Below are 22,759 nucleotides of genomic sequence, written 5' to 3'. Positions count from 1 at the left end.
GCTTGGGACAACGTGAAGGGGTTCAGACTGGGCCCAGCTTAGCCTGAACGGAGCCCCATGAGCAGGGCTCGCCTGTGCTGGTTCCTCTGGGTCAGTGGGGCTCAGGGTCGGTTTGGATCCCACATGCAGGACCCTGGTCACTAACTGTCCCTTCGGAGCTCACAGTACATATATACGCTCAAATAATTCATTCCTATAAATTATCTACCTATGGCCCACGCATGCACGCACATGCACGAGCACACACACACACACACACACAGAGGAGTGGGCACCATATCAGGTGACAGGTTCCGTTAACTTTTCCTGTTATTCCCAGTATCATTCTGCGCTAACATGATAAAGCGAGTCGGGCCCGGGATCATGCCACGTGCATCCGTGAGTCACGTGGGGACTGACTTCTGGTTGGTAAGTCTGCTCCTCAGAGGCTTGGGGCCACCGGTCTTCAGAGAACAGGAACAGCTGCCTTCCGAATTTGCTCTGGATGGTGGCGTTAGTCTCATTTCTGCAATGACCAACTAGGAGAAGCCGTGAAAAGACTTAATAAGGCATATACTCTCTTGTAGCTTGAGTATAAAAAATTGGACTCGGCCTCATCCATATCATACAGAGATGTTATTTCGAATTCCAAGATTGCAGACCATGGGGAGGAAGGACTGCCAGCAGGAGATTCCATACAGGAGAAAGCCTGGGTGCGGGAAGGCAGCCACAGCAGCCAGCCCCCGGGCTGGCCGTCCTTAGTGCAGAGGACAGTTTCCACCAGCCCTGCTCGGGGACACTGCACCTCTGTCCCCTTATTCCACAGAGTGCTGGGAGCAGCGCGGGCCCCTGCGGCAGTGGAAGGGGCTCTGCAAACACCCAGCTTGTCGGCTCTGTGAGGCTGAAACCATGCAGATGATAGGCCAGTGAGGAAGTGTCTGCATTCATATTCATTCCTCTGCCTTCCCTTCCCTCTCTTCCCCTCCCTCTCCTTCCCCTCTGGCCCTGGGGATGTATTTTGCATCCTTTAAATGATCTTGTTTATTCTATGTGTCGGAATATAGTTATCTGAATATTAATTATGGCTTTAGTGAAGTTCATCGGTTGAATGCAGGAATTGAGAATTCCTCCTTCACTTTCAGCCACCTGCTTTGATTTCTCTGTTTATCTGCTTGACTGAGCTGAAATCAGTTTCCGTAAGTGAAAGTCGGCTGCTTGGAGCAGATGTTAATGCTCAGAAATAGTGTACGGTCTGCTATTAGCATAAGTAACATGATGCTAATAAATAGAGGTGCGCAGCGCTGGTGGTGGCGGCGGTGGTGGTGGGAACCGAGGGACGGTGGCCTACCCAGTGACTGGGCCTGAGCGCTGCCCAGAGGAAGAGCGAGAGGCCCAGCCTGGGTGCTGGCACCTCTCTGCCCGAGCCAGCCCCGCCCTCCCGTCCCCAGCACCCTACATGCAGCTGACTGGGGGCATATGACTAATGATGGCAAGGGCTGTAACCAAATTGTAGTGCCATTAGCACCAAGTCACGACTGACAACTAGATACATCATCTCTGAGGTTTCCATCCAGCTAACTAATTTAACTACGTGAATACGGGAAACACTGCACTGATGCCATAATGCAAATATTGCCAAAGCCGGGAGCCTGTCCGTAATGAAAGAGAGAAGAGGAATCCGTCAGGACCCAGTGGCTAGGTCCATGGCCCTGGCAGGGTCAGCAGATCTGTCTGTGGGAAAACTCCACCACATGCTCCACCATGGAGCCGGATCCCGATGGGCAGCTCACAGTGGGGAACTGGCCAGTCCAAGCCCCCCAACCCAAGACTGCCCCCTGGCCGGGAGATGACAGGTTTCCTTCTAAGTCAGAGAATGACAGGTTCGATCGTGGCAACACCTCTCTCCCTGTCCCCCAAGTTTCTCCCTGTCTCTGCAGCTCCCCACTTTCTCCAGGAGAGGGACTTGCAGGCGCTTTGATGAGAAACAGGTGGGCCTCACTTCTCATAAGAGCCGCTCCTGAGATAGTGAATGCAAATTGTTATCTTCTTTTTTGTCATCTTCCTTTTCTTCTTTTTTTTTTTCAACAATGAATCCCATTTGAGATGTGCTTTGTTTGCTCATCAGAAGAGCCTTATAAGGAATCCTTTTAGAAATGAAAGACTCCTCTCCCATGTGTATAGTCGCCCTTTAATTCATCTGGTATATGAGCTTAGGGTTCCCACACGGCCATGCTTCTTAAAGCCACCCACTGAATTATCAGGCGATTGATTCTCTGGATCAGAAACGCCTCACTCAGGTCATCCCCCCTACTGTAGGGGGCAACGGCTGGGGAGTCTGGAGGGCAGGAACGTCAACTCCATGATAGAAATCCTCGACTCTGGAGGCAAAAGAACATCTCACGGGCTCTGTGTGAAATACGGCAAATCCGGCCCTGTCTCTGGGGTTCCCCGACTCCCATCCAGGGATGAGCCCACGGAATAACGTGTGTGAATGCAGACATTTTGGAAAACTCAAAGCACTCCCCCAATGAGAAGGAGACACTTGTGCATAAGCAAACGTGCGGTTCTGCCTCAAAACTGCACCACCAGCCCTGGCTGAAGCTAAGGGCATGGTATCTGGAGTGGCCGAGCCAGCTTGCTGGAAAGCTCCACGCTGGAAATGGCCACCCACACCAGTAAGCTCGGAAGAAAGTGATGACGACAACACAGACCATTCTGGGAAATTTAACTTCCATGAAAGAGATACACATAATGGAGACCGGAAGAAGGACTTTGGCGCCTGAACAATTGTGCAGCATCCCTCTTTCCAAAGGATCACAAAGACAATAACTTTAGGTAATCAGTAATCACCTAAACAGACAATACATGCACGTGGATAGAGCACTTTCTCCTTTGCAAAGTTCTCTCTTCACTTTTCTCTCATACACGGTTTGTAACTGCCCCATGAGTAGTGGAACAGGGATTACCATCCCAATTGACAGATGAGAAGACTGAGTCTGAATATCAGTGTCAAGGGAGAAGGAAAGGCTAGGTTCGTTTTTGTCAGAAAATTAACACTCTGTCACTCAACTTTTTTTTTTTTCTGTCTTATTTTCCAGAAATAAAAAAAGTTAAAATCACGACCAGGTACCCTAATCTGTTTATCTCAAGTGCAAAAGCGTATATTTCCTCTGTGTCCCCCAAAGAGGCTGTTATCATTTCCCTTAAAGGTCTGTTTCTTAATCTGAAAGCTGCTTCAGATGTAAATGGGGTACAGTCTCTCCAAAAGATAGCCTCCACCCCTCCATCCATTATTCCACACACCCTGGGCAGGGGTTACAAAAGTGACTGAGATTCGGTCCCTGCCCTCAAAATACCTACAAAGAAATCAAGTACAAAACCTCATTTTCCCAAACTGCCACAGGAACACACATTCAAAGTGCCGGGAACGTTCAGAAGAAGAAAGGCAGTCTCCTGAGGGATGACTTGGGGAGCTGCCGCACAGGGTGTCCTTCAGTCTTGGACTTGATGAATGGATATGATTGTGAAATGCAGAGATCAGCAGGAGTGCCCTCCACAAGGAGAAAGCGGGTTGAGTAACGGCAGAGAGGAGCAGAGCCTGGCCAGCCCGGGCAACAGGCCCCTGCGTGGATGGGGCAGAGGGCAGCTGGCATAAACGGTCCAGGCCTAGATGCTAGGCCAAGGAAGGTGGACCACCGTTGATGGGCAGGGACCTACACTCTGGCCTTGCTCAAGGAGATTTCCCGGGCTTGGCACACCAGAGATTAAGGCCGGAGGCAACTGGGAGAGCCCGAGGGGGGCTGGCCTCACACACTCATCACCCCACAGTAACCAAAGCAGACCAGTGCCCTGCCCTCCCAAACCCCTGCTTCCCTGCACTCAGTGACTCCAGCCGCACCAGATCCCGGGGTGCTGGGGCCCAGCTCCCCTCACTCAGGGCTGCATCCTACATCCTGAAAGCCTGATGGAACCGGCCCTCCAGCCTGGGCACAGGAGGCCACCAACTCCATGAGGGAAATCCTCCATTCCCCAACTTCTCCTGGCAAAGACCCTCTATCGGCTCCCTCCCACCCCACCAACCCCACCCTGGAGTCCTCCGCTCTCTTAAGGGTTTTGCCTTTAAAACAAACTGCTGTTATTAAATAAATAATTGATTCCCATCCCCATTTTTTATTAATCAAAGGCTAATCAGAGCTGCAGATCGGCATGTGGCAACCAGTGTCAGCCACACGGAGTGGATATAATTCTTGCTAAAAGCAGCGAGGTGCTATTTTTGTTTTCCCTGTGCAGACTCATCAAGGGGATATGTGCAATCTCCATTAGGCTTTGTGAAATACTGAGAAAGAGCTTGGGTTCTGAGACTCAAGGTTGCCAATCTCCGCTAAACAGTCCACGCCTTTGAGGCACCTTGGGAGCCTAGAAAATGGCAGTTTGGGGACCCGGCTCCTGAACAGTGGGGACTAGCTGCTGGGAGAGAAGGATCTTCCGAAACATGGGAGGAGTCAGGACAGGCAGCCCAGGACTCAGAGAGCCTTCCTGGGCCAAGAATCAGGCTGAAACCTGCCTTGGCCTGAGGCTGAGGGTCCTGGGGCTTCAGTCACAAGCCTGTGACTTCACCCCATTCCTGTCTCCCAGGTGCCCCCTCAGCTCCTACCTTCCACCCCACCCCCACCTGCAACAACTCCCTCCCCTACCCCTCAGCTGAGAGATACCACTGGCAACATCCGGGTTTACGACCTGGACCAGATTCTTATCAGACCTTTTTTTTTTTTTTTAATCTATTAATCCTAAACCCAGAGAAGAATAGAGATAGGGCCGAAAGGGCTGGTCAGGACAGAGCCAGGCGGGCACTATGTCCTGGGAAGGTGACCGCGTCACCAGCAGGAGGAAGGCGAACAAAGGGAAGGGAAACAAAGAGTGGCTGCCCTAGAAAGCAATTGTGATCCATCCATCCAGGATGGGAATCCAGGAAGGGGGCGGGGGTGGGGGTGGGGGTGGGGGTGGGTGGTGGGAATGGTGATGGCCATGCCCACCCCCTGCCAGCCCTTCTCCATTCTCAAAGCACCTTGCTGAGCGGGCCGGAATGAGTTTTCATCTCCCCTGGGGCCACAGACACTTGAGCCCTTGCCTGGGGAGGCCCACAATCAGGGACAGCACTGGGGTGACAGCCAGGCCCGTCCAATATGGGGAAGCCTGTTTGGGACCGGGGGACTGCTGGAGTGGCATTCGGCAGGGGTGCTGAGGAGAGGGATGACCCACCAGAGACCTTAGGCAAGTTCCTTAACCTCTCTCTGCCTCAGTTCCCTCCCCGCATAAAACAGACACAATAATTGTCAAAACCTTAGAGGGTCATGGTGAGAATTATTTGAGATTATCTGTATGAAGACCCTGAGTGTTAGTCTTATTATTAATAAACAGTCATTATTACACCTTCATCCAAAACTCCGGAAAAGAGTCTGGCCCACTGTCCTCTTTGCAAGATGGACAGGGTTCCGGCTGGGGCAGAGGGATGCAGTCTTCAGGGACAATACAACAGTTAAGCCATGAGTCAACTCTGATGTAACCAGAAACGTTTGGATCTGTGCATTGACTGTCATCCATTCCGTGATGGGACCCTATACCGAGAACACACAGGACTGTCCCCAGCAGCCTCCGAGGACCCAGCTGCGTGTCTGAGCCCCCTCCAGGCCCCATTCGGCACTGACAGAATCAGAATCCCTGGATGCGAGGCCCAGGCACCTGCATTTCTCAGGTGGAGACACTAGGGCCAAGTCAAATTCCTGCCGAAGCTCCATATGGGCTGTAGGGTGGTAACTGGGTACTGGACCCCTGGGAACAGAATCTAGTTTCCTATTCCATAACCAGTATCATACCACAGTCTCCCTCAAAAGGTCATCCCTGGCTTGTCCAGAAATCTGCCAGCTGCTTGCAGAGAAAATCCAAAGACTCGTGGCTTCCCATGCCTGGAGGAAGGTGAGGCAACCAGCTGTCTCACCTGCTGGGGTCTTTCCTCCCTCCCTCTTCCTTTCCCCTGCCCCCATTCCTCTCGCCACTTTCCGCCATGTGGGAGCAGGTGCTGGGTTCCTTGGATGTGCCCTTGTTTATCTGCTTCCCCCGTGGGTCTCCCTCATGCAGTGGGCCGGCCGTTCTGCGTCCAGCCAGGTCTGAACTCCCAAAGGTCAGAGACGGTGTCTTCAAGCTCATGGGCACCTTCACCCATGTTGTCTGGGACAGGGCACTGGACAGACGGGAGCTCTGTTCCTGCTCACCTAGGATGCTGGAACTGTTACTATCCCCATTTTACAGATGAGGAGACTGAGGCATAGAGCACTTGAGGAACTTGCCTAGTAAACCTGGGCTTGAGAACCTGGTTCTTAACCCCGTACTGCACCTCCTCCACATGGGATTTTCCACCCTAGAGCCTCAGTCCCCTGGAAAAGCAGCAATTTGGGGCTTAAAAAAGTAAAGGGATGAGCTAAGGGCAGACAGCTTGTTTGTTGTTTAATTACCTACTTGAAATTATGACACTTAGACTCCAAGTTACCGATTTACAGAATAACGGCAAGAGAGGCGGCTTGATACAGTGAGGGGAAACATTGAACTAGGAGACTAGGTGTTGAGGTTTTAAAATTATTATTATTATAAAAATAACACACGCATGTGGTAAAAAGTGCAAGGGAGTATACAATGAAGTGTGATTCTCCCTCCCCGAGACCCCATCCCACTCGCCAGGATGGGGACCGGTTTCCTGTGTATTCTTCCAAAAATATGTCAAGTACAGACACGCACACGCAAACACACCCACAGACACTTTCTGTTGTAGAAATTGGGATATGCTCCCCGCACTGCTGTGCACCTTGATTTCTGACTCTGCGGTATATCCTGACTCTTTCCTGATCGACACTCATGTGGATCCACTCCATTCCATTTAGTAGCTACACAGTATTCTGTTATCCAGATATTCACTAATTTACATGGCCAGACCTTCACTGAGAGACATTTCGACTGTTTCTAGCTTTGTGTTTTATTTTATTACAAAGCACAAACAGTCGACATCTTCGCGCACACCCACTGCACACACGTGTGATTCCACCTATAAAATAAATTCTTACAAGTGAAATCATTCCTGAGCATCCCACATTTTGATTGATATTTGCTTCCAAAGAGATTGTACCAAGTTAAGCTCTCACTAAATCTTTTTTTTTTTTTTTTTGGAATTCTTGTTTTCCCAACCTCCTTACTAACATAATGTACAATCATAAATATTTACTGTTTGCCAAGACTTGGGTTTCAATTCCTGCCCTGACACTAACTAGCTATGATGCCTTCAACAAGTCACTCTGCACTCTGAGCCTCAGGTTCCTCACCTGCGAACTGAAGGTTGGACAAGCTGATCTGTAAGGATCCTTCTCGCACTGCCTGTCTGTGATTTTAAGTATCTACCAAGTACCTGCTGTGCGTTGAAACTGTTTGAGGCCCATGAGTTCTCCTAGCCCAAAGGAACCTAAAACCCGGCTGGGGAGTGAGTGGAACACACCCAGAGAAGATATAAGGAGCAACTTGAGACATTCTGAGATCAAGTGCAAATTTGTGTGGTTCAGGCTATGGGCTTGTAGAAGGTCATGGGAGAGTGACCAAAGGGGCCATGGCTGGGGCAGATCCTGGAGAAGGCAGAACTTGCACGGAATGATCAGGAAAATGCCCAGATGCTCTGCTGGACAGGACAATGGGAAACATTTTATCCACCCCCACCCGAGTCTGGAAAGCCAGCCCACGGGTCCTTTCTCCCCCAGGCACCCAACAGTCTGCTTCTTTTGCCACCATGAGCTGAAACCCAGTGAAACATCAGGTTTGTCTCAGAGCATGATTTGATGTTCCAGTTCAGGGAGGATCCATTCCCATCCCAGCAGTTTCACTAAGTACTGTGCTCTTTGTGGAGACATTGCTTCAGTGTACTGTTCTGGGGGAAAAAAATTATTACATATAAACCTTGATTAACCCAGGTTCTCAGAAAATGGAGGATTCTAATTAATTCTGTTTTCTGGGTAATAGAGGGTAAAAAACACTTTCCTGGAGGCTTGAGCTCCTCTCCCGCTTCGGTCAGCCCAGGTGGGTGACACTTCTCTTGTGTGAGATCCGAACCGGCGGGATCCACACCCTCGGCCAGGCTTCCTGTAGCCAGAGTCACAGGTTGGATTGATGGTGACAAGCTGATGTCAGGGAACTCGGGTGTCATTGTTTGGCTTTTGATCGGCTCTACAAAGCACAGGGCTTGTGGTTTTTTTTCTTGATTGTGCTCATTTGCAAGCAATTTGGCTTATCTTCCTGAGAAGGGGGTGGGGACAGGGGGAAGACCATTGCAGCAGGTTGAGGATTCTGCTATATTGATGTTATGCTATTTGGGGCTTATATTCATTACTAGTATTAATATGGTTTGTTACAGCTGGAGAGGCTCCTGGTCCAACTGGTCACCTTATAGATAAGGAAACTGAGGCCCAGAGAAGCTAGTTTCCCAATTCGGGTGGTGACCACGCTCTACAATTCACATGCTTTCATGACTTTTAGGTTACACACAGCCCACTGGGGGCAGAGCCGGGGCTCAAACTATATCCATTGGACACCAGAGCGTCTCCCATGAGGTCCCCAAGGCCCCGGAACCTCCTTCTCCCTGGGCTTTGGAAACTGTTTGTCAGGCAGGGGGCCTAGGAGCCTATATTTTAAAGGGCACTTGACACAACCCTGAGGTAGGCTGTAGATGTGAAAGATACAGCTCTGTTACAAGCTGCTTTCAATGGTCCAACTAAAAAAAAATCAGTCTTAAAGAATCATCCTACTTTTCAATGGCTATACCCCCAAGTTACTCCCCTCCCCAAGCGCTGAGGCTAGAGGAGCCTCAAAAATCTGAAACCTTTCCAACTCCTACAGGTCAAAAGAAGATTCACAGCCAGGCAAATGCCAGTCACCACTCCAGACGGAATACTTACCTCCACAAAATGGTGCTTGTGAGATGAAATAAAACGCACCTCTAACACTCTTAAAGCCTGTCTCACACTGAGGCCAAGAACGGTCCTAGCACTGACCCTGCTACCGTCTGGCCATGCCATGGTTCTCTGCCACTGTTCCTCCAGAGGCAAAGGAAGACAGAATAATTTCCACCCCACCTACCTCCCAGAGCTGTGGGATAGTTGAGGTCAGTGGTGCTCAAACTTTAGTGCTCTTCGTAGACCTCTGGAGGGCTTGTTATGCACAGATGGCCAGGCCCCTCCCCAGAGTTTCTGACCCAACCAGTGAGTAAGGCCTGAGAATATACATTTCTAATAGATTCCCAGGTGAGGCCCATGGGCCCAGACTGAAGGTCTGGGGCCACACTTTGAGAACCGTGAACAAGGGAACTTGTGAAAGGGATTGCTTCCACTATTTTAAGTTTTCTGAAATGCAGGATCTTTCTTTAAAGTGGAAAAAATACTACTTACTCCCTCCAACACCATATCTGATAAGTTTAAGCTTTCGTGCACGCCATTTGTTTGTCTAAGAACGTATGGAAGTTTCAGAAAATATTCTAGACTCATCAACCAATCACCAAATGAGCCCAGCAGCTCATTCCCTCCCCACCTGTAAGAATGGTCAGCTCACGAAGAGAAAGGTGAGATACTTGCTCAAGTCCACAACCTGTCTGCTCCTACACCCTCACCTCCACCCGCGCAAACCTGGTCACAGATACACAGAACCCACACCTACCCAAACAAGGAAGGTTGCTCCCACTCTGCTCCACGCACCCCAGAAACCCAGTGGCCAAGGACTCTGCCACAAACACAGCTGGTTCTCTGTCTAGATGTGGGGGGCCTCTCCTAACATGGGGCTATTGTCTGAGTTAGAAGGGACAAACGAAAAATGGAAAGGGCTCCCAGAAGTCATTGACCCCAAATCAGAAGGGCCTGATGTTGGCTCCTGTTGTTGAAGACGGAAGCTAACGGGCATGAGATCTGAAGGGAGGGACGGCCAACGCCTCAGCCAGGTTGGCGGGACCAGTCCCAGCGGTGCTCAGAACACGCTGGGGGAAGGGAAGCAGAAGCCACCCTGTGGCCGTCTCGGGGAGGAAGGGAGAGACAAACAAAAGCAACAGAAGGGTGGTCCGAGGAGGAGCAAGAGGCACCAAGGAGAGAGGAGGGGTTGTAACAAGAGGAAAAGGAGGAGGACCGGCAGAGAGAGAAAGGGGGGGCCTGGAGAGCAGGAGTCCCCGGGAGAGGACGGGAGGTGCAGACAAAGAGAGCGCCAACCGACCGCGGGATGGGCCCCCGTGTGAGGCTCTGAGCGCCTCCCTCCCCGGCCCCCCGGGTCTCCCAGGCAAGCCGATGAGGTCACTGACATTGACCGCCGTGGGGCGGGGAGGCTGTGGCCGGAGCTCTCGCGGGGGAGCGCAGCGTGGGATGCAGCTCCGCACACCCCTGGGGGCGATGCCTTGCCGGGGGAGCCCCGTCTTTTCTCTGCTCCCTCCCGCCTCCCTGCCCTTAATGGCTCCGTAATTGATTGGCCCCGAGTCCTATTTTCACCGCGGGCGGCCGGCGCCAGAGGTCGGCTAATATCAATATTTCCCGCGGCTGCTCCAGGCCGCCCCGCCGGCCGCCGAGAATTTACCTTTGGTTTAACGAGAAGTGGGAGCTGAGTCAGGGATTAGGGCTTGTCGAGTCAAGTCAACACAAATTTTAAAAGGCGGGGGGGGGGGGAGACATTCGTCAACGCGGGGGGGGGGGGGGGGGGCAATCACGACAGCCGGGGGTTAATTGTGGCAAGGAGGAGGGAGCAGGAAGCAGAGAGAGGCAGAGAAGGGACGAGATGAATGAGGAGGGAGAAAGAAAGGGATTTTAAAAGGCGTGGAATCCTTATTCCTGGGGTTGGCATTCGAAGCCATTTTCCTTCTTCCCACCCACCTTGTCACCCACCCCAGCCACCAACACCACGACCACAGGCACCCCTCAACAGGACCCATTTCCTTACCTCTCCCTCCCCCATAATATTATCTGGTCCTACTTTAAGTGACCTTTTCTCTCCAACCAGAAGAGACTCATTCAAAGCAGAAAGGAACCAACATCACGGTGGTATCGCTGTATGTCAGGCACTATGCCGGGTGATCATCAAATATTAGCTCATCTAACCTCCTCAACAGCCCCAGAGGACAGGCTCCGTGGGTGCGGGGCAGGGTCTGTCTCCTGCCCCAGCCTCAGCCCATCCGCAGCACCCAGCGCAGCCCGTGTAACTCAGAGCCAGTAAGAATCTGTTGAAAGATGGAATGAAGATACAAACGAATGACAGTGACTGTAGGGCAGCCGTTGCGGACACTCAGCGAGCCTGAGCTGCCCAAAGCCACACACTCTCCTCTCCACCACTCCTCCTCCAGTCTTCACCTCTCCGTGACTGATTAATTGTAGATGACTGATCAGTGGTTCTGTATTAAAGACACTGTAGAGACTCAAGTTTCACACTGGGATGAAGGACCAGAAGGGATTGGTGGTAAGAAAGTCAAAGGGTAGGGGAGCCAAGAAAGCCCTGTAGGTGGGGGACCCCTCAGCAGGCCATGGGGTCTCGCCATCTCCCCAGGACCCATTTTGCTTGCAGCCTACGCTGCAGGAGTCAGTTGATGAGCAGCCCATGACGGGCCTGAATTTCCCAGGACCGGGCTGGGCCGGTGCCTGCTAGCCAGCTCTCCCAGAAGTTGTACTCCCCCCACAAGTCTGTCTCCCCAGCCTGGGTCGCCGAATTTCTTACCCTTGGTCAGGACTGCAGGTGTGTAGCTCAGGATCCCAGAGCTGGGGGCAGCCCAAGGATGGGGACATTTGACAGGCACAAGCGGTAAACAATGGAGCTTCCTCCAGGACATCACCCTGCAGGGGAGGTGTGAATGGACTTTCTGATATCCCAGAAGAACATCCGGGATCCCTCTGAGCCCTACTCCTGGCCCCAAAAGAAACACAGAAGAACATGAGAGTGGATCCAGGTCAACTCTGACCTTTCCTTTTAAGAGATGCCTGACAAATGAACCTCTTAAGACTTCTCCGAATCCATGAGGTCTTCATGTCTGTTCCTACTGCCATCCAGAGTACTGAAGGGTCCAAACCTGCACATCTGCACATGTGCCTGGCCACACGGTGAGCTGTCCAGGGAATCAGAAAGAGGAAGCAGTCCCCACCCCCTCCATTCTCAGCCTAGCTGTGGAAAACAGGTCAGTCCACTGCCAAGCAATTACAGAGCAATACAAGGAGGTGACAAGGAACATTGTCCTTTGGTTCTTCACACTGGAAATCCTGCAGTTCAGAGACAGAAGTGCTCCATGTAGCTGGCCGTCAGGATGGTTTTGTGGGAGGAGGGTGGACAGGGAAGGGCTGAATACAACGCCGGAAACTTGAGGAGGCTCAAACTGATGGATTAAACCTGGGAGACTGGATGTCACCCGGCTAGGTGTGCTCGCAGAGGCTGGAAGGAAGCCAGTGATCAGAAATATGGCCCCAGGGCCTCTGGTGGGCTCTGTCAGCAGATGTCCAGTGAGGGTGGGACCACCGAGATGGCCTGGAGCTCTCAAACAATCCTCCACCTGTTGAAAACTCCTCTGCACCTCTTCCTCAGCTCTTCTGTCAACCTCCCTGTTAATGTGAGAGGGATAAGGCATTTTCCAGGCTCACTTCATTGACCCCCTCCAACACACACACACACACGCACACACACGCACAAACACACACATACGACTATCTAGTTGGACCTGGCAGTCTCAGTGCAGAGGTGACCAGATTTTCTTCTTGCAATTGATTTCTTTGCCCCAATCTCAGTCCATCTCCCATCTCAGCTCCACCTGGGTCCTGGGCCAGGGCTGGGGGCGCATGGTTCCTGCCATCTTGGAACTCACGTCTGGCACAGGCCAGAAGCAGAGAAGAATCTGAGATGGTCAGCGTGCTAAGTGGTAGGTTCTGTATGACAAGGGCAGGGATTTAGCGACAGGAAGGATTGCAGGGGCAGAGGAAGCGGGACTCATTTAGAAAACAATCTAAGAGGTGCCCTTTACGAGGCGTCACTGTGTGTGCAGGGCACCTGGCTTCTATGATCTCATTCAGTCCTCACATTTCCACCAGGAAGGAGGTACCATTTCCCTTCTCCGCTTACAGATGCAGAAACAGGCTATGGGAGGTTAAGAACAGAGGTTAGTGGCAGAGAATGAGGTTTGACCCAGGGCTGCCAATTCAGGAGCCCCAGCTCTTAAACTCACTGGGTGCTGAGTGGTGACAACCTGCTGTAACAAGGTGAGGGGTGGGTAGAGAAGACATCAAAAGTCCCTCTGTAACTTAAAAAAAGGGAAGCTGGATTTTTCTGTGTTTCAGAAGGTAAATGAGATGGCGTCCCCTGCTCTCTGTGACTGTCATTCCTCAAGCCCTCCTGCCTGCTTGGCAGGATGAAGGACAGACTCTCACAGGCAGACAGGAGAAGCCAGAGTCACCGCCGGCAAAGGCTCACCCAGCGCTGCTCCTGCTGCCTAGATGGGTGCTCCGATCCTGCGCTGGAGATGTCACGCAGGAGACAGGCAGGCTCTGATCCTCAGAGAGCTGCGGTGCATCTGTGATGACATGTGGGCATCAAGAACTGCATATTTATTATAGATAAGCTGTCAAAATGTATGTTGTCAATTTCACCTTATACTCCAGATTTAATGGTGCGCGTAAAGGACAGAAAATCTTTAATATTAATATTAATATGATTTTAGATTATAAGGCCGCATTGTAGATATCAATCAGCCAACCCTTAAGGACATGTCACTCAAGTTGATATAGTTTATAGAAAATTAATGTAATCCATCCTGTATGATCTATTACAGGGGGCATGAATAGAGAGAAGAAAGTGTGTGCTTGGGGTGGAGGCTGGTGGGCCATTATTACTCGCCCCCAGTTTTCCACACGTGCTAATTTGTGTTCGTGCCTGAAACATCAGAGGGGGGGAATCTGCTTATTTTAGTTTGGCACGGGCCTCGGATATCAGCCATGCCACCTCCTTCACTTTGCTGTGAGGGAATGAAGGGAACGAACGCTAGGGGAGTGACAGGACCACAGTCACTCGGTTAGTTGGTGGCAAAGGTGGACTAGAGCCAAGGCTTTGTGATGGCCAGCCCTGCCTCCCTGCCCACCCTCCACGATGCGCCCCACGGCTCCAGAAGCTGCAGAGGGTGGGTCGTTGGCAGAGGCCCCAGGGCTCGCTGATACTCGCCCATCCCCACCCTCCATCCCCAGTTGCCGGAGGCTGCCTGGGCAAATGGTTTCTTCCTCAGTTTCAAAGGATCCCAGGGGTCCCCTGGTCCTTTGAAAGACTCCTCTGCATGACAAGGGGCCTGGAGGTCCATGGAAGTGTGATTGCAGAGAGCCCCAAGACCCCGATACGTGCCCACTTGCATTCCAACGCCTGAGGCCCTGGCATTGGCAGGCCCTGAGGTTTCTGAAAAGAGCTTTTGGGTTCCACGGAGCAGGCCGAGCTAGATGGTGCTGAACAGAGAGCATCACTGGCTGCTAGGCTCCTGCTCTGCTCTCAGTCCTGTCATCCCCCTGCCCATCCAGGCCCAGCTTGCTTCAACTATACAGGGGAAAAACCCCAAAGTCTGTCGGCCTCCACCAGCTGGGTCCACAGATAACCCAGAGGCCTTCTGGACCAGAGACACCAGACCCAACGCCTGCTCTCTTAAATGCTCGGCTCTAACACACTGGCTGACCCAACAGTCCTCCCTGGGCCTCCTTTTCTACACACATAAAATGTCCTCTGAAAGGTGCAAATGCCCACAGCACTCTGGGGTGCTTTCTGCAGCTCTGGGCCTGGCCCTCTGCACTGCTGGCCTTGGCCAAGGGCCTAGGATGTGGGCAGAGAGGAGGGGCTGCTCCCGGGAGCTTGGGCCAGGGGCCGGGGCAGCCTATTCTTCTGGGGTCAGGCTCGGCCAATTTGGGCGCCCAGGAAATGGCGGGAGAGAATATAGACCTGGGAAGATGAGGGACAGGCTCCCCAATTTGCAGGCCCCCCTCCCTCCTCAGGGGTTCGTAAGATCTCTGGAAGCCCTAGTCTTACCCAAGGAGGTGGGGACAGCAGCATCTTGGTGCCTGAGTATCCACAGGACCTTCTTCCCCCTGGGGTTCTCCTAAGGCCTCGACATAACACCTGTTCTCCCACCAGTCGGCTAGCCCCCTCACTTCGGTCCCCAATTCCTGCTCAGGCCTGCTGGGTCGCTATCCCTCTCAAGCACAGGATTCAGAAAAGTCCTGGCTGCAGTGGTTCATGACCACTGGAGCTTACATACATCCACACTTCTTATCTGAAGTAAGACAAGGCCTGGCGGGGCTCCATAAATCACAGAGGCGCAGAGGGCGGGCGAAGCCCAGGCGAACTGGGGGGACACTTGCGGCTGGAGATCCTCAGTGACTCCTAATGGACCCAGCCAGCCAGACACGCGCCGGGCTGCCCACAGATCTCAGCATCTTATTTACATGCCACTGCAGGCTGACGAACACCTGAAGCATTTTTCATTCTGTTCAGACTACAAAAGCTCCTTGGGTACTTCTGTGTTCGTGCTTCAGTACAATGGCAAAATGCTGATAGGAGGATTTTTTTTTTTTTTTTTTTTTAATCTTCCACTGAAGCCTCCAAGAAAGATGCCCCACGGAAGGGGGAGGAAGGAACAAACAAAGCCAGAGGAGGGCATGGCGGCCCTGAGCCTGCTTCTTTCTCCTGGGAAATACAGCAAGTCTGGCGAGGGTTTCAATCTGGGAAGGTGTGGCCACCCCTGACCCTGCCAGCTCAGAAACCCTCCAATTCACCCCAACACTCTTTGGGAGGCAGCTTCTCCCCAGTTGCTGTTCTGGGTCCCAGCTGTTAAAGGTTTAAAGCTGGGTGGGTGGGGACAAACCGGAGTGTCCAGGAAGAAAGGAAAATCAGGTGGGATCAGAGGGGTACCCCCTCCTCCCCCACCGTGGGCAGGCCCTTAGAAGCTGCCCAACTCTTTGTGGGCTCTTAGCACCTCCACCTAGAACTAATAAGAGATGGGTCTTGGTTCCATCCAACTCCAGGATTCTTCACCTGATGCGCCCAGGGGAGGGAGGATCCATGATCAGTTTTCAGGGATCCCATGCCCCCCCGAAACTGTATGCAAAATGGCTCTTCTGTGTGCATATGCATGTGGATGCATTCATGCATGTACATGCACTAGGACATTTCTCTAGGAAGAATGCCTTCAGCATCCATCACATTCTCAAAGGGCAAGGGATGCCTCTGAAGCATTAAGAAACCACTGGGCTGCCCCCAAGCTACTCAGCCGTGGAGTCAGGGCCTCACGAGGCAGTGGGCTGCCCGGCGGTACAAGCGCACAAACCAAGGCCCTGCACTTAGTAAATCAAACTCCAGCCGGAACAAGATTGCCTGGGGGTGGCAGGGGTCGGGGGGGGCTCTCCAGGCCCCAGCAGCTATCAGGGCTCAGAGGGCTCCCTGCCCTGGAAGGGAGGCCAGGAGGGTGTCCAAGCTGGCTGTGGCTCTGAGCACGTGAGTTCCCGGCATCTCTTGTCCTCTGTCCGCCGTTGCCTGCCCGGAGGATATTTTCTCTCCCTGACCCTCCCGGTCTGTTTATTTCCATGTCACCAATATCTGTTTTTATGTATTCTCAGGCCTGCTTTCCTCCGTTTCCTCCATTAATACTTCTCATTCAGGGGAGGATAAACAGGGTCATAATCACACCATAAAGTGAGCCATGGGCTGCGTGTTGCTTATTGCCCAGGGGTCGGCTAATTGGAATTTATAAAGTTCAATAAAAACTATAATCCAATAAGGCCTGAAATTCTTCTTCATTTATCTTAGGGGTAATATTCTGCCTGCCCGCCCACCCGCCTGCCCGCCAGCCAGCAGCGGGAGGCCAGAGAGCAGCCACCAAGAGGGCCTTCCCCAGGGACCAGAGAGTCCCGAGAGTGGCCAGCACTGAATCAAGAGCTGGGTGGCCAGGGAAGGGACAGTGGAGGGCTTGATGGGGCCCTGTCCCCACGCAGCCAGCTGTGATGGCCATGCCTTAGAGGCCTGGGAACTCCCAGAGTCCTAGCATTGTCTTGCACCATTACAAACTCTCCCCCAGTTAGAGCCCCCCACCTATGCTAAGCCGTTGCCCCACCCCCGCCAAACTCTGCCTCCCCAAAGCCTCCAGCAGACTCAGGTCATCTGCTGCAGGGAATCCCGTGTAAGGGAGGTGGACCCGGACCTGGGATCGAAGGTGCCTTCCCTGGCCTGAGGGGGTCCACAGAGCACGATGTCACCGCACAGTGTACACCCCAACCAGAACTAGAGCTGTGCTCCCTCAGGCACCCATGACAAGCCATTTCCCAGACTCCACTATTGAGGGAGGCAAGTGAAGGTTGGGAGGGGGTGCCCACAGCCGAGCTATACCCTGGAGACAGTTAGAGGAGTGTGTTTGATGAGGCGGGTTACCACCCGTCCGGGTTTGCCCCGGACTGAGAGGGTTCCTGGACATTTGAACTTTTGTGCTCAAACTGCAACAAAAAGACTGAATGGTCCATGCAGTGGGCTGAGTGGCGGGGAAGGTGGATGGAGCTCACCTCCACTGGGCAGCTCCTGGGAGGACCCAGGCTGCCCCTGCCTGGCAGCCACTCTGGGAACAATATCACTTTCCCCCAAACACCTCCTGCAAAAATCGTGGAGTTTCCCATCACCTCCCAGGAAGCTCTCATTTGAAAAATAAAATTTATGCCCTCCAGCAGGAACACACATACACCCGAATCCCAAACGCAAACAGCTGGCCCCTTGCTGGACACTCTCTGAGTGGGGAGAGGGAACAGGGCACTCAGCCAGCCAATGCCAGCCTTCCACTCAGGACAAGCGGGGAGCGACCCATTCTCACAGCATTCATGGCTTGCTCAGGGCTGCGTAGAAGACAGAGGCCTCCAGAACCAGCTGCCCCCACCAGTCCCCAGGCTGGGATGGGGTGTGTGGGCATTTTGGCGCGTGCGTGTGAGGGGTGTGTGATACCAAAAGGAGAAGTCACAGTCCCCACAGCCCCTCAGGCCTCTGCAGTCTCAAATGGAGACAATATAGGCCATGTTATTGTCCTAATGCATCTCCTCGGGGGAGGGAAATTTGCTCAACAGGTGCTGTACCAAGCTCTCAGCCAAGGAGGGCGGCAGCAGGAGCCCGCCACCCACGCCGTGCCAGCTGTGGGGTGAGCCACCCTCTCTGAGCCCAAGGCCCTCACGGCCAGTAGTGTAACGGAAATAGCTAAGCCTTTGGCGCCAGACCTGCCTGGGTTCTAAATCAGCTTTCTGCCATGTCTATGGTGTTTAGCCTTGAATAAGTTATTCACCAGCTCCACGTCTCAGCTTTTATAAAATGCTGACCGCAATGGCTGGTCCACATGCAATTAATTCTAGCTACTGTTGAGGATCATTTATATTTTGTGTGAAATGCCCAGTTGGATATAAGGGTTAGTCTGTGGCCATGGTCAGAGCTTTTTCTTCCCCAGACTTCCTTTGCTGGCCAGTAACCAGGTTAGGGTCAGCACGGGGATAGAAGAGTTAATTAGGACTGGAGTCATCGGGCATTTGACTTGGACTTTGGGGTCAAGAAGGAATTCCAGGGAATTCCCTGGCAGTCCAGTAGTTAGGACGCCAAGCTTTCACCACCAAGGGCTTGGGTTCAATGCTTGGTTGGGGAACTAAGATCCCCCAAGCCGCCTGGTGTGGCCAAAAAAAAAAAAGAAGAAGGCATTCCAAGAGGAAGTAATGTCTAAAAGTGGTGGAAGAAAGATCCAGGTAGATGGGGGCAGAGCCCCCCATCAGAGGGAACAGCATGTGCGCAGGCCTGGAAGGGAGGAGAGGAGAAGGCCTGGCGCACCAGGAGGCAGAGCCTGGGCCCTGTGTTTAGGATGATGGGAAGTCAGGAAATGAATTTTTGTTGTTGTTGTTTAGCAGAAGAGGCAGTTTGCCATTTGGAACAGGAAAGATCTAACACACGCTAACTCCCCTAATCCATCTCCAGCCTCCCCACCCTTTTCCCTTCATAGCATCGTCATTCATTCATTCATTCACTCCACCAAAGTGTATCTAGTGCCTCCAGGTACACAGTCCAATCCAGGAGTCAGGGACCGAGTGCCTGCTTTCCTGTGGGATGAAGTACCCTCATCTAGTCTGGGCCCACCTCTGCTCCGGCTCTCCCCCCCGCCCTGGAATTCTTTCCTATCCTCCACCCAGTCCAGTCTTTCAGGGCGCGGCTGAGGTCCACCCCCCCATCTGGAAGTTCCGTCTGTCCTTAGTGGTCATTACCTCTGCCTGTCTTCTTGCTGGAGGATTGACAGCAGCAACATCCCAGGCCTGAGCCAGGCCCAGCCTCCCACCTGTAAGGGGCTCAGTTCACTGCTGAGGTTCTGATCCGACACCAGCCTTCCTTCCATCCTTAGCTGGGTCTGTTCTGTCTCCCTGGCGGACTGTGAGCTCCACGATGAGGGACCCTGCAGCCTCCCTCCGACGCTATGGTCCCTCCGCTAGTTGAAGAGATAAGAGACTCGTGCTCCGGTCCCCACTGGAGGGTGGGCCTAGAAATGCCGCTTCCTCCCAGCTCTATGCAGGAAGCCTCAGTCTGCAAGAGATGGGGAGAAGGGAGAAAACCCTTGCTGGGATGGGATCCTCCAGGAAGGAGGTCAGGCTGGGGAGAAGTTTGGGGGGCGTGGGGGGGCAGAGAGAAGCATGTGGCGGGCGGAGGAAGACTTGTTGCGTCAGAGAATGGTGAAAAGCAGAAAGAATAAAAAGACTAAGGGGAGTCACGGGGGAGGCAAGACGAGTGTGATCTAAACCGCAAATCCACCTCCTCCAGGCTCTGTCAGGCTTTCACTGTACTGTAAAAACCACTGCCGAACAGCAAGCCTGCTGGATGACAAAGAGAGATAATTGTCTCTCATGCAGATTTAAGCCCAAAGTTATCAAATAATAATAGCACGCAGAAAGAGACACAGGCAAATGGGCCTGGAGTGCCCGCTTCTTCCAAAGGACGAGGATTTGTTAAAAGTATGTAAATTATGCTTCTGCAATGGAACAGGGAAATGGGGCATTTTTTTTTTAAAAAAAAGATTTTCTTGTACTGCTTAGATACATTTTTAAAAGTTCTTTTATAATTAGGGCCATAATTTATACAATTTATTTTAAAAATATCCTTTTTTTAATTTCCACCCGGTCCAGTTAAAGATGGACTGAAAAGCCCAGAGTAAATGATTTTTTTAATAAAACCATTTAAAGGAGCCCCAACCTGAAGTGAAATAGATATGTGGATTTTCAGAGGAGAGAGGAAAAAAAATCATATATTGAAAAAATAAATTTCCTAACCCATTTTATACCCCAGATTTTATTACCACCGGAAGGTTTTTAAAATTCTAATTCCCTTTGCTTTCCTTAATCTGTTTATTTACCACAGGGCTTCCTTGGGCCTGGGCTTGGGGCCCAGTGGGTCAGTTTCAGATGAGTGGCCAACCTAGTTTCACTTCCCTGATTCCTCATGTGATTTGTCTGTTCGTGCATCAGCCTTGCTCTTCAAGTGAACTCTGAGCTCCCTGAGGTCAATACCATGCCTGAGGGAGAAATCTCCCTTTCCCTCTCTTTAGCATCTAGCACAAAGCTATGCATACAGTAGGTGCTCAATTAATGTTTGTCGATGATGCGCCACACTGTGGAGAAGCCCTAACCCCCCCAACCAACTGGAGACCAGAAAACATTGCTACCTTCACAGGCAGCTTTGGTTCCTGTTACAACATCCTCTTCCTGCGTGGGAGTGGGAGCGGGGGGCGGGGCTCGTTTTCAGCTCTGAGTCAAAGACCCCTTCCGTTGAGGGGAAGACGAGCAAAAAGCAGATTACCTTGAATACTAGGGCCAGGGAGCATAAGGGCTCCGGCTGTTTGCACTGGGTTGGGATGCAGAAAATGCAGACAGATGTACCAAGAGGTGCTATAAACTAGACACATTGATGTCACCATCTTTCCAGAAACTTGCCCTCATCACCTCTTCTGTTTGCTGAGCTCAGAGGTGCCCATTCCACACCTGTCAGAAGGCATACACCTACACACACACATACCCCACCCACATGGAAGGGAGAGGGACAGACTCAGAGCCTCGTGAACCAGTTGGAGGACACACAGGAAAGCTAGTTAGGACTGTTGCCACTGTAGCAAGACAAGGGGTGGAAGGGCTCCTGAACACCTAAGGGAGGCTCCTTGGATGAGGGGGCATTTGAACTTGGCCTGAAAGCACAGGTTGGATAAAGATAAGCATGAGGACTAGGGAGGGTATTCCAAGGGCTGGGATCAGAGGAAGGTGGAAGTTTCGTCCTCTTCTGCTGAACCTCTGGGGAAGGCACTTTTTTCACTTTTGCCTGGGTCCCTGTGCCAGTGAGATCACACCAGACCTCTCCCAGCCTCTGAGACACATGCCTTAGAACTCCCATTACCTCAGCTTCCTGTTCCCACAGGACACACCCCACGGACCCCAAAGGCCAAGTCCTTCTGTAAGACTCCGAGGGAGAAGGGCATTTCCTGAGAAGACAACATCAGAGAGGGTGAGGGGGTGGAGGAATCAGTAACCTCCTTGAACTAAGCTCCAATGATGGGGAAATGTCTGGTAAGGTAGCCGGCCCAGAGTGTGGGTCCTATTGATGGTACCTCTCACCATGCTTCCCACATAGTTTCCTGTCTCTTCCAGCCTAGGACACTGGGCTGGAAAGTAGGAACTGTAGCTGAGAGACCAACGGGAAACAATAAAGGTGGCTGAGGAGTTACTTGAAAACAAATCCTTCTTCCAAATGCCACAGGAGGGTGTGAAACACTCTCCCAGCTGTCCCTCGCCTTCCCAGACCCAGGAAGGATGACAGAGCCCAGGGTCCCAGACTGCTGCTTCATTGCCAATGAGATGGTAATTACTCTGTGAGTTGGGTAGGGTCTTTCTTTCTTTCTTTTTCTTTCCTTCCTTCCTTCTTTTTCTTTCTTTCTTTCTTTTTCTTTTTCTTTCTTTCTTTCTCTTTTTCTTTCTTTCTTTTTCTTTCTTTCTCTCTCTCTTTCTTTCTCTCTCTTTCTCTCTCTCTTTCTCTCTTTCTCTCTTTCTCTTTTTCAGTTTTTAAATTCTGGGCCTGATAAATTCCAGTGGCCTGGCTGCCCTCTCCTCCACCTCGCCCCCAGCCGCTGACTCTGCATTAAAGGTAGCAAGGGCTATACACAGTTGCTTCCAAAATGACAGATGCCCCTGCTTGGGGTAAGCATGGCAGCAGGGAAACCATTTGTCAAAGTATTTATAAAGTGGGTGGAGATGCTGAAGTTGTATTCCCTCCAGGTTAAAAAAAGAAAGAAAGGAAAAACACGGCAGAGAGCCATGAGGAGAAGAGGAATCCAGCAACTTAGCTCACAGACCCACTCTCCTTTTTTACCAGCTGGAGATATTTACTGAGTGTTAAGTGCTGCGGTGAATGCGGGGATGAAGCGATCTGTGCTCCTGCCCTGAGGGGGCTCACAGTTTGGGGAGACCCACACCTGGGTAGTCAGAGGCAGTGCACAGGGTATGAATGTGTCAAAGGGGTGTGTGAGACCAAGAGGGTCCCAGGCCGAGTTGGAGGAGAGCAGGTGTGGTGTGAGCGGTCTGAGCCTCATGCCCTGAGGGAGGCTCGGGCTGAGCTGGGTCCTAAGAGGAGAACCTGGGGGTGCAAAGCCCCTAGGTTGAGAGCGATAGGCTAGAGCCCTGTGCAGGGC

The sequence above is a fragment of the Delphinapterus leucas genome, chromosome 14 (genome assembly GCF_059928025.1).
Source record: "Delphinapterus leucas isolate spDelLeu-1000000601 "Yukka" chromosome 14, BTC_Dleu_Yukka2, whole genome shotgun sequence".
In the NCBI taxonomy this organism is placed as follows: Eukaryota; Metazoa; Chordata; class Mammalia; order Artiodactyla; family Monodontidae; genus Delphinapterus; species Delphinapterus leucas.
Note: the sequence above shows the minus strand (reverse complement) of the source record.